We start from the raw sequence: 13,072 nt of genomic DNA, 5'->3' as shown, positions 1-13,072 counted from the left end.
TGATTGATTGATTTTAGTGGAGGTACTGGGGATTGAACCCAGGACCTCATGCATGCTAAGCATGCACTCTACCACTGAGCTATACCCTGCCCCCACCAACCCACTTTTTTATAGGAAAACAAAGACTTGGAATCTGTACCTTAGTTTCCTCCTAAAACATTCAAATGCCTCCAAATACCTTGATCTCTTCATTACTTTTTTGCACCAATACCAGTCTCACATATACCATCTAGTAACAAGATCATAAATCATTTTATCAGCAGACTTTTTAAAAACACTTGGGCATAATTGATAGTTACTGCAGAGAAATTCATCAGAGCAGAATAGACTTGCAAGTGAACCTAAAGCATTTTTCTGAAAATTCACATAGGTGGAAAAATTTCACAAAAGAAAAGAGAAATTATTTCAGAAATAAATTTTTATTAGAAATATAAGAAATAAGATATGTTGAGTGATTGGCAACAGTAAAGCCCTTATTAAAATAATTGTTTAAAATGACATCTTTCAAAATTTAAGTCTGAAATGGATTCTGGATCTCCAGCTACAAATAATAAAAATCACTATTTTGAGCCCTCCCTCACCATTCTTATTCAACATCACACTATAAGTTGTGTCTAGCATAAAAGACAAAAAACAAAAATAAAAGGTATATAAATTAGAAAGAAAGAAAGAAAATTGCATTTCTTCACAGATGACAGATTGTGCAGAAAATTTCATAGAACTGACCAAAAAACTCCTGTAACTAAGTGATTATAGAGGTTGTGGAATATAAGTTTAATATACAAAAGCTTATTGTTTTTCTATAAACCATTAGAAATTTGAAATTACAAATACATTAGAATTTACAATAGCTCCAAAAAAAAAAAAACCCTCAGGTTTAAATCTAACAGAATATGTGCAGGATCTATATGTTAAAAACTATAAAACTCTGATGAAAAAAAAAACCCAAAGATCTAAATAAATAGACAGATTTTCTGTATTCCTGATTAGGAAAACCTGATATCTTCAAGGTGCCATTTCTTTCCAACTTGATGTATTAATACTTTCCCAATCAAAATTCCAGAAAGCTAGTTTGTGGATATTGACAAACTTGTCCTAAAGTTTTTATGGAGAGGTAAAAGATCCAGAATAGACAACAGAGTCCTGAAGAAGAACAAAGCTGGAGAGCAGATACTATCTGACTTCATTTGACTTCAAAACTTAGCATAGAGCAGCAATGATTAAGACAGCATGCTATTGGCAGAAGAGGAGATAAATAGATTAATGGAAGAAAATAGAAAGTCCCAAAGTAAGCCCACACAAATACATTCAGCTTCTCTGAAAAAGGGGCAAAAACAATTCAATGGAAAGAAAATAAATGATGCTGGAACAATTGGATGTCCACACCAAACAAACAAACAAACAAACAAACCCAAAGCAAAGAACCCTGACACAGACCTTACATCTTTCACAGAAATTAACTCAAAATACCATAGTCCTAAATACAAAAGTCAATACTATAAAACTTCTAGAAGTAAAAAAGGAGAAAATCTGTTACTTGAGTTTGGACAATGAGTTTTTAGGTTCAACACCAAAAGTATGATCCATGAAAGATAAAGTGGATAAATTAGACTTCATTAAAATTTTAAAATATCTGTCCTATAAAAGACATGGTTAGGAAAATCAGTACAAGACACAGTCTGGGAGAAAATGTTTGTACATCACACTTCTGATAAAGAATTTTTATCCAAAATATACAAAGAATACTTAAAACTCAACAATAAGAAGACAAATAATTAAGAAATGGGCAAACATCTCACTCAACATATACAGAAGGCAAATAAGCATATAAAAAGATGATCAAAATCAAGTCATCAATCAGTTACAATCTTAAAATAGTAAGATAACACTACCTACCTATTAAAGTGGCTAAAATTTTAAAAATCTGCAATATTAAATGCTGACAAGGATGTAGGGTAACAAGAACATTCATTTCTGAACATTGATTTAGAAGATAGATTGGCAGTTTCCTGTAAAATTAAACATAGTCATAGCATATGGTCCAGCAATTACACTTCTTGGTAGTTACCCAAAAGAATGGAAAATTAATGCCCACACAAAAACCTACACACAAATGTTTATATAAGCTTTATTAAAAATGGCCAAAACTTGATGTCCTTCAGTAGGTGAATGGACAAACTGTGGTTCATCCAGACAATGACATTATTACTCAATGATGAGAAAAAATGAGCTTTCAAGCCATGACAAAACATGGAGAAAACTTAAATGTATACTGCTATTGAGAGAAGCCAATTTGAAAAGGCTGCACTTATTGCATGTTCTAATTCTATGACATTCTGGAAAAGACAAAACTATAGAAACAGAAAAATAATGAGTCATTCCCAGGGTTCAAGGAGAGTCAGAAAAGAGATTGGTAGGTAACACCTAGGGGACTTTGAGGGCAGTGAAAACATTCCGTGTGATCCTGCCATAGTGGATACATGACATGCACTTGTCAAAACCCATAGAGCTGTATGTACCTCACAGACAATGAACCGTAATGTATGCAATGTAAGAAAAAAGCATGTAGGAAATCAGGGTATGTCAGGAAGGAATGCGGAGTGTGACAAGACAATTTAACTGTATTATAAATGCATAAAACAATCGCTGTCTTCCTCCCAATAACTGATGACTCCAGTCTTATCATGAGAAAAATCACCAAATTTCAACAATGGGGTGTCCTACCGAATACCTGATCAGTACCTTCCTCAAAACTGGTGAGGTCATCAAAAGTAAGGAAAGTCTGAGAAACTTTTACAGCCAAAAAGAGCTAAGGAGATACAAAAACTAAATGTAATGTAGTGCCCTGGATGGGATTCTGAACAAAAAAAACACACTAAGTAAAGACTAAGGAAATATGAATAAACTATGGACTTCAGTTAATAATAATGTGTCATTATTGGTTAATCAATTCTAAAAAATGTACCATAGTAATTTAAAATGTTAATTGTAGGGGCATTTGAGTGTGGTGTATACAGAAATTCTCTGAAATATGTTCTCAATTTTTCTGTAAACCTAAAACTGTTCTAAAAACTAAAGCCCATTTTTAAAAAAAACCCACTAGTTTGATGCAGTAAAGCCTTTGCAAGTCACAGAGTGCTTTGTGTTTTTCAAAACATTATTATTTTTATAATAATACTCCAAAGCAATTTTTAAATTTTTTATAGAATAATTATTGATTAAAGCCCAATTTCTGTTTCACAGTGACAGTTTCTATAGTTTAGAGGCCTAGAGATAGAAAGAACTTCAAATACTTTTCAGAAATAAACAAATCTGTGTTAAATCCTGGAATTTCATGTTTTCTCTATGTACTTCTCTTCCCCATCCTCTTTCAGTGTTTTTAACAGATCGCTTCTCTCCATCACCAGGGCTGCTTAAAGAATGTCCCTTTGGTGTAGCCACACTTGATATCTCACCATCTCAAGGACTTACCAGTCACAATGCTCTATCCTAGTTTTCTAGTAATTGTGTGTGTCGTGTACCACACAGTCAGTGCTTGAAGACAGGGACACTGTGTCCCCACAGACCTGAATGAGCATATCACATAGTAATCATTCAACATATGTTTGAGGAAAGCACCGCAAACCGTGACTCTAACTGCAAACTGCTGGGGGAACTGTGTACTAATACAATTGGAAAGGCTTCCCTGTACCTATTAAATGTCACATATGAGTGTGTGGCACACAGGGTGTCGATTTTCAGTATTTGTGGTGGTTATTTTCTGTAAAGTCACTGCAAACACTGAATTAGTGGATACTGAACAATTGTTTGGGGGAAGTACAAGTTTATGTTTCCTGAGAGACTCTGGTCACAGTATCTTCATCAACTGATCAGTACATAACCTTGTTTTAGTTTGTGTCTCTGTTTCAATATACTTTATTTAATATAAGTTGTGATTCATTAACATTGAACTATGCACTATTAAGTCATGCCTGAATGATAGTATTAACGCAGGTATTTTCTCCCTAAGGCACATCACAGCTTTGTGCTTAGGAAATCTGGCCAGCAGTTCTGAACTATGCTTGGGGGCCATTTTAAACAGCAAAATAACCAAGGGAAAAGCACGAAGATGTGAAAAATATCGCACTACATAGACAATGTGAGAGCTGAAACAAGAAGGCGGAGTGTTGTCCTGTCCCACGTCACCTGGGGACGTGCTTGTTAAGTGAGTCAAATTTTTCACTGCTCTAAGCCCATCAGCAAATGACCTCAATATCTCGTACGCACTGATTTTGAGGTCACAAATACATTTTACTGAGTAGATGAACTTGCAAATACAAAACGGAATCTGTTAATGATGAGAATTGGCTGTATTTCACAGGTCCTAGAACCTGACTGCCCAGACAGTAACTTCCCACTTGCTATTTAATGGACCTGTGAAAGACAACTAGGCTGCTGGCAGTGAAAAGCACCAAGACTAGGCAACAGGGTGGCTGGAATCTGATCCTTTGCCACCTATTCCCTAAGTAGATTAGACAGCTCTGAGACACTCTATCCCCTATATCCCAGTTTGTGTCTGCCCTCCTCATGCTGTAGGGATTTTTGGAGGAGAGCAAATGTGGTGCAGCATTATGCATGCAGGATATTGTTAAGCCACAGAATCTTATAACTGGACAGGCTCTCAGAGTTCATCTGGTTTATTTCCAACATATTCCAAATGTGGAGACTGAGACTCAGATATTTTAAGTGACTTGCCCCAAATTAGTAGCAATACCAGGATAATAGCCCATCTTACAGGTTTCAGTTTGCCAGCGTACTGTGTTGCATGTTGACAGATTTCTTGGTTTACTTATTTAGTTAACATTTACTGAGAGCTTACCATATGCAAGGAAGTGTGCAGGGAATTGTAGGGCTGCCTGTCCTCAGGAAGCTTCCAGTCCAGAGATTCTATGCGTAGGCTCTCCCTAGATTCAGATTTTGACTTTTGATACTGTGTCAAGTTGTTGGCTTTAGAGTTTTAGTTAACAGTTTAATTCATACATCTCAGGCTCTGTGCACCAGGTAGCTAGCATGTTTCAAAGGTTAGCCGGTAGCTACTTCTACCCATGTATTGATTTTGGCCCCTCTTCAGTTTTCACTTCATGACCCCCCTCCCTAAGCTAATGACTTGAAAATTCATATTCCAATTCAGATTTCCTTTCTGAGCTCCAAACTTGTATATACAACTGTCTACTTGGCTTCCCACTTAGATTTCTTAAGAGCATGTCAAATTTAACATATCTCAAACTAAAATTGTACTCTCCACCCCTCACCCACTCCCAACATACTCTAGAAAAGTTGGACTCTGTAATTCTTATGTTTCCCTATACCACCCGTGTTCAGTCACCAAGAGCTACTGAGCATACCTCCAAAATATATTTTGAATTCACCTAGTTTTTTCCATCTCTGTGTCAAACACCCTAATCCAAGCCACTACTAATGTTGCTTAGAATACGGTGTGGCTTCTTAATTGCTTGTCCCACTCCATTATTGTTTTTACTCCAAAATATTCTCCAGTCAGCAGCCAGAGTGAATTTTTTAAACTGTTAATTATATATTACTTTCTAGCTTTAAAAATGTCCAGTAGTATCCACTAAGTTCAGGAAAAGTCCTTAAACTTCTAGTGATGATGATCTTCATACATTTGTACTTGCTGGTCCCCTGCCTGCCTTTTGAGTGTCAGCTCTGTCCATTCTTCTCCTTATTTGCTATACTTCACATATCAAGGCCCTATTCTGTGTTCACAGATGCCCTGCACCTCCTCCCAACTCAGCACCTGCAAAACATGCCACGCCTTCCGTGAAAAATTATTTCCTAGACTATTCATCAAGAAAATCCTTGTGTGTATTTTAGATCTCAGTTTGTCATTTCTTCATTGAGACCTTTAGACCTTTTCTGACTCTCTCAATTTAAATTAGGCTTTCTTGTTACATACTGCATGTATGTTCTTTCCTCTCACAGCACTTAATCCAATTATAATTGGAAGCTCGTTTTATGATAGTTTGTGTGTACCTATCTCCATTTCCTGACAATACATTCTGTGTGCAAAAGAATCTTTTTTCTCAATATTTCTCTCTCTCACTCTCCTTCCCTCCCTCCCTCTTTCTTTAGTGCTTAATCCTCAGTGTCCAGCACAGAACTCTTTCAGCACACATGCTCTGAAAGGAGTTGTTGAATTGATAAATATGCTGACAGATCTATTATTTTAATTTAGATATACATATGATAAAGAGTGTATAAATTGACCAATATATATATATATGCACACATATCTATATCTGTGTAACCACTACCCAGATAAAAATATAAAACATTATAAATTTTGATTATGATATACATTCCTTAATTCAGCATTTTTAGTGAAGAACTCCAGTTGTGTAGTATGGTGATTTAGAAACAGTGTTTCTCAAGTTTTTACGAGCAGATGAAGTCACCTGGGGATCTTGTGAAACTGTAGATTCTGGTTCATTACATTTGGGGTTGGGCTTGAGACACTAAGTCTCCAACAAGCCTTCTGATGATGCCTGTGTTGTCAGTCCACCAACCACACCATGAGTAGCACCCCTTTAAAGAAGGGACACGTGAATCAGAGAAGGACTGGGTTCAAGCCCTGGCTCCACTCTTTGATAGCTCTGTGAACCTCGATCAATTACTTAACTTCTCCATGACACACTTTTATTATTTGTAAAATAAGAGCAATAGTCTCTACCTTGCTAGAATTGTTGTAGGGTTAAATGAGATGATGTTATGCATAGTGTCTGGTGTCCAATATGGTAAGTGTCACTACTGTTGTATCTGGCCATGGGACATTGACAAGTACCCAACACCCAACACCACTGGATGAAATTTCTCACATGCAAAGTTAGATGGCCCTTCAGTCACTACACCTTTGTAATTCTCCTCTATAACCCATCCCCCTATTATTTTATTTCACTTACTTTTTGTACTTAAGAAGAACTTGTGGAGGAAGCCGAGAATGCTGCTGAGTAGAGGGAGGTATGGAGAGAGACGAAGAAAGATCTTGAAACAATAGTGAAAGACGCAAAGCATCCAATCAATAGATGCCTTTTCAGAGTCAGGCCTGGTCCTGGCCCTGAAAGAGCTCACAGCCCAATGGGGAGATAGATGGTAAATATTTGAGCTGGTAGTAGTTTGCTGAGGGAACTCAAAACTTCAGGAAATCATCCCTGTTCACTTTGATTTGAAGAGCTTTCCATGATACAGGCTCAGCAGAACAATAGTATCCCGAGACTCGTGCGGAGCCAATTTACTTCTGGCTCTTGGCCCATTTCTGTCAATTAAGCACAAGGTCTTAAGTTCTTTTTTATTTTCCTAATTAGGTTAGTCAAAAAAGCTCTGCGGTCTTTGGGGTGAAGTAGAAATCCCTCAGGCTGACACAGATGGACTACTGCCCTCTCTGGTTGGCTGCCCCCTACTGCTCCATCTGCAGGTCTTGGCTTCAGCTTTATCATCAGCATCCATTCCCACAACAGGCCCGTTCTCTCTACTATTCCCAGGACTTTGGGTTTAGTTTTCCCTTTGCTTGGAAGTCCCTTCCCCCTAAATCTGACTCATTCTTCAAGAGTCCTATTAAGCATCTCCTCCAGGAAATGTTCCCAAATTCCCAGTTTGAGTTAATTATGCACCTTCCTTTTGCTTTTGTGTATATTTATATCATGGCACTTACATTCTCCTCTGACCATTAGTTTATTTGACCCTCCTCTAACTTTCAAAGTACAGGCCTGAGTCTTAGACTTCTATGCCACCCATACAGGTGGCAGTGAATCTCACACACACGGGTTCCATAGCCATGTTTGTAGAAAGAGTGAAAAAAACCTTAGTCCTCAGTTAACCTGGAAAGACGTGAACTTACTAATTTTTTACATTCAATTAATTTCTACAAAAATTTGTGTTGGCAGGTTATTATATTATGTTCCAAGACAAGTGGAATGGTAAAATTTTAAAAGATAGGCATTTAAAAAATAAAGTAGAGGACAATACACAGGAAATATGAGATAAAACAGCAAAGTTGGAAGGATTCTAAAACTAAGGCTATTGAAAGAGCTGGAGATCTCAAAATTAGGTATGTGAGCAAGCGAGGGTACAGGATAAGTTGTATCAGAAAGTGGGCATGGACTCCGGATTTTTTTTTTTTTTTAAGCTTCTTGTTTAAAGGTGCTTGTTCTAGACGGTTGAGTCCCAGAGGAGCTGTCCAGGTGGAGTTCAGCAGAGAGCTAACTAATGAGAGCAGAAGGTGAGACAACATCATGTTTCCTTCTAGGTTTTTGAGACTAGACCTCCAGAGAAACAGTCTCATAATGAAGAATGTAATTCTCTTGAGTTTCATTTTGCTGGGTCATCCATCATCCTGAGATTCATCTTCTGGAGCTGAGGAGTCCCGTATTCTATTGCAGAGATCAGCAACTATGACTTGCTGGCCAAATGCAGCCTGTAGCATCTTTTTGTAAATAAAATTTTATCAGAACACAGCCACGCCCGTTCGTTTACATGCCGCCCATGACCTTTTTCACAGGACAACAGCAGAGTTGAGTAGGAGTGAGAGAAATCGTGCGTCCTCTGAAGCGTAAAATATTCATTTGGTCCCTTGCAGAAAAGTTTGCTGCTCCCTGTTCTAGTCTCACGTACTTCTTTTTTCTGTCACAACACAGACATAATGTTGTTGTCCTGTAAAAGTGATAAAACACAACTCAAGTTGCAGTCCATATACTGTATGATGTGTTTTTGTCTCTCAAATCATTGACAAATATTCACTGGTTCATGAAAACTATCTGTGTTAATGTAAACTGCCATCCAAAACAAATGCTATCCTGTTTCATTTTATCAGTATGAGGAATTTAGATAAAATAATGATCAGTACCAGTGTGGGGAGAGTTCATGGCTTGGGCACTTTGAGATGATAATTTCCAATAGATAACAAAACCACAAAACCTTAATGTGTACATATACTCAGACTTAGTAAAGTTGAATCTTGTATTTATCCTAAGGAAATTAATGTGGCTATGCAAGACAAATTTAGCTATCAGAAAAATTTTATAGGATAAAAAAGATTTGAAATACAGAGGATTAAATTGGTAAATTAAAGTTCACTCATATACTAAAATTGAAACCATTAAAAGATTTTAAAATGAATATTTATAAACATAAGAGATTACCTATCAACTTGCTGTTTACTATTAGGGGAAGTATAACACTGGAAGAGAATATAGCAAAATACTAACTTATGTTATTAACAGATGGAAAATTACTAATGAATTAGTTTTTCTTTTTTCTAATATACACTCCCACAATTAATACATATATTTGAAAAATAATGGAAAAATGTCCCACTCCGAATACACACATTTCATAAACATAGTGGATAGCCTTGAGGGGAGACAGTGTCCAAAAAAGGTGCTCTGGAGTTTATACCAATCTCTCCAACTCCCAAGATTTACACTCCTTAGTAATACGAATATTGAATACACACACACACACACACACACACACACACACACACACACACACGAGACAGTACCATTCTTTTTTTGCTCTTTCTCTAGAGCTCTGACCCTTGAAGTCTTCTGTTACCTTTCTTTCCTGTGAACACAACCTATTCCTATGAAAAAAAAAGGCATAATATGATTTATTCATGTTCTTGTCTATAAATAGTCCTGAGTAAAGCCGTATTTCCTATTTCCATACTTTCTAAAACTTATATGAGTTGTTATTTACTTTCTACCATTGAATGAGATAAATCTCATGTGTTATTACCTCATTTCCATATAAAAACATCTAATACATAACTAAAGAGAAAAAAATATCAGGGAAAAAGAAGGCAGTTTGGGGTGAAATTTTTCCACTTTTTTTTCTCATAAATCAGCATCATGAGATAGTTATTAAACTGTTCATGATATTTTGTGCTTTCAGAAATTTCTTTGAGATAAAACAGGGCATCCTAGTATAATTTCATTTCACAACAGATATTTTAGTGATAAAACAATGTTCTCTTTGTGTGTAGGCCTTTCTACTTTATAAAATATTTATTCCAAGTAAAAGTTTAAAGAGCCTTCTTAAAAGTTGAGCACATATTTATGAAATAGCACTGTATCCTTACTGCCTCAAATTCTGAAATTTCATTGTCATTTATGCTGTAAAGTTATTCTGAGGGTCAAATGAAATAATGTGTTTAAGATGCCAAGAGTGTTGCTTGGAAAACTATGTCACTCAACATACAGTTGCTAATTTTGCTACTCCTTATTTTTAATCAAACCTGTTATCTGGCAAAATATAAACAGAGCAATTAGAGTGTTGACCAACACTTTCATTTTGAACTGATTATTGTGGGGAACATAGAAAACAACTTAAATCTAAGGTACTTAGTTGGCTTCTAGGGAACAGTTTCTAGGTGGCAGTTTCAAAGCTAAGACTCAGCTTAGTTTCCTCTTCACCTTTGTTCTATTTCTCTCCAAGGTAAACATGGAAAGTCACCCATCTCTTGCAGTAGTCCAGGAAGATTGAAATAAGAAGCAGGACATGATTCTAACACAGGGTTATTAGTTTCTGAGGGAGCGTGATTTATGTATGACTTTGAAGGTCTGTGTGTTTTCAAACATCTGCAGCAGAATTCCTGCAAGGCACTGTCACCAGAGTCTATTTAATGCAGGAGCAAACTTGTTTACCAAATTCTGAAATGAAAAACAAGATGTTCTTGCGCGGGATTGCAGAGAATCGCAGTTCCTGTTCAGCCTGAACTTCAGCTTTTTTCACCCACGTGAAGTTTAGAAATTCTTACAGCATGAGGTTCAAAACAGAAACACTAATCACCTCCACGCTTTTTAATGCCTTGTTTTTCTCCACCACAAAAATGTTGACCTGAAATACTTCTTCTCCTGAAGCCCAGATTTGGTATTTGCTTCCTCAATCTCTGTGTGTTAAATGGTTTCTTAGGATCCTTGGGTGAACATGAGCATGATTGCTTAATACAAAGATCACGTAGAGACTGAGCAGAAAGTTTGAAGTGGTGGTACATAAATGGCTTATTTCCTTTAAGGCTTGTCTCTTGGCACATAAAATTGGATGAGTTGAGTACCCTGATCGTTCTAAATTTTTTTTTGTGGCTTTGAAGCACTTATCAAGTTTCACTTTTATCTGTATAGTTAGACTGATCTTTCCATTACTTGAATTAAAGGAATGTATAATATGCCACCTACACACTACATAAAAGTATTGTCACTCTGGCCTGCAAAGTCCCTGAAAGTCAAGCAGAGCACTGTAAGTGGCTTATGGATTACTGTCTATGAGGGCAATATGTGTGAATATATATATATATATATATATATATATATATATATATATATATACATACAACAAACTCTCACACAAGTAGATACATTTTGAGAGAAAAGAAGATTCAGGCCCTTAACTGGGAAAGAAGTAGAATAAACATATAAGAAGAGGTATCAGATATGAAGGTTTTAGATCTTCTGAAGAGGAAATGTCTGATTGCAAAAGAAAAACGTGAAATACCAAGACTATCTTTTATTACTTAATATTGCTCTGATATGAATAAATCTACTTACCATTATTTTGTTTTATAGAAATTGGACATAATGATTCATGATTCTCTGAGAGCTGTTAACCAAGAATGTCTGTGTTCTGTCCACTCATTCTCCAAAAGGGAGAGGCCATTCTCTAAAAATCTTTGGGTAGAAGAACTGGGTAAATGGAGGTGCCATTTTCCCAAAATAGGAACTATTGGGAGTGGGCTAGATTTGAGTGGAGTAAGGGGAGCTCATTTTGGGGAGATGTGAAGTTTGAGATGCCTGTGAAGCTTCTAAGCAGCAAAGCCAAGTTAAGTCTTCAGGATGGGAGCTCAAAGGCAGTATTGGGGCTGGAGGTAGCGATTTTCAAGTCATTGGCATATAAGGAGTTTTCAAAGCCAACAAAATGTATGGAAGCAAACACTTCTTTGAGGTCCAAGAATTCAAAATAATACCAAGACTTTGTGGATTAGAATAACAGGGAAAAGCTTTTCTAATTCCTTCTCTAAGAAGTAATGGATTTGTCAGGACTCTGTTATTCTCTCAGTGACACCAAAAAATAGAATATTTCCAGAAATCAATTGTTGAATGAATTCAGTATTCAGGCCTCAGTATCCTGCAAAATGAGACATTTGGACTAAAAGGTCCTAATATTCTCTTCTCTCTCTCCTACCTTAAAATGTATAAAATTCAGATGTCTCATACACTTTTTCAGTTTACTCGACAGAGCTTTCTGTTCCCATTGTACATAGAGCCTGCAGGTGAGAACCAGACCAACTGCAAAACAATCTACTAAGTTAATTTTTAATAAACATATTTTACTCATGAAAGAGTCTCTTGCCTTATTTGCTTCCCCCTAGCCACATGAATCAGGATAAGCCCACCTTACCTGAAAACTATCCTATTTTCTGAGTGGCTCTACTCTCTTTGCCTACTTAGAACTAATGCACTCATGAGATGCACACAGTACTATACAATTTAATTTAAACTGTAATTACTGTTAATTTCCCCCTCCTATTACGGCAGAAGCAATAGCCAAAGTTCAGAAGACATGGCTTCAGCCTGATGTCTATGCCATGGCTCTGTAAATTTCCAAACCTGTAATATGGTGACAGATTTCACTTAAAGGCAGGTTTAATTAACTTAGAAGACCTCAGGAACTGTCAGGTGGCAGAAATTTGTTACCAGTTTCACTCAAAACAGCACAGAGGGATTGAAAACAAGAGAGATGAATATTACAGACAGTTTGTTACCTAGCAGGATAGATAATAAACTTGGCTTCTTTTTCAGCTGAACTGTAAAAATCATAATCTCTCCCTTGACAGAGATTCACCAAATCAGTCTGGCAGTCTTTGGATAGCCTTGAACCCAGGGTTACTGGCAAGGATAAATGAAGATTGCATGTGGCTGGGATTGATCTATTGACCCTTCCTCCAAAGCCTTGCTTTGAGGAGGAAGATACTTTTCCTTTTATAGAGAAAAAAAATGCAGTTTTCAAGGACCATTTTCATGCA

This window comes from Vicugna pacos, chromosome 1 (assembly GCF_048564905.1).
Source record: "Vicugna pacos chromosome 1, VicPac4, whole genome shotgun sequence".
NCBI lineage: Eukaryota > Metazoa > Chordata > Mammalia > Artiodactyla > Camelidae > Vicugna > Vicugna pacos.
The sequence above is the reverse complement of the archived record's forward strand: the minus strand, read 5'-3'. Positions refer to the sequence as shown.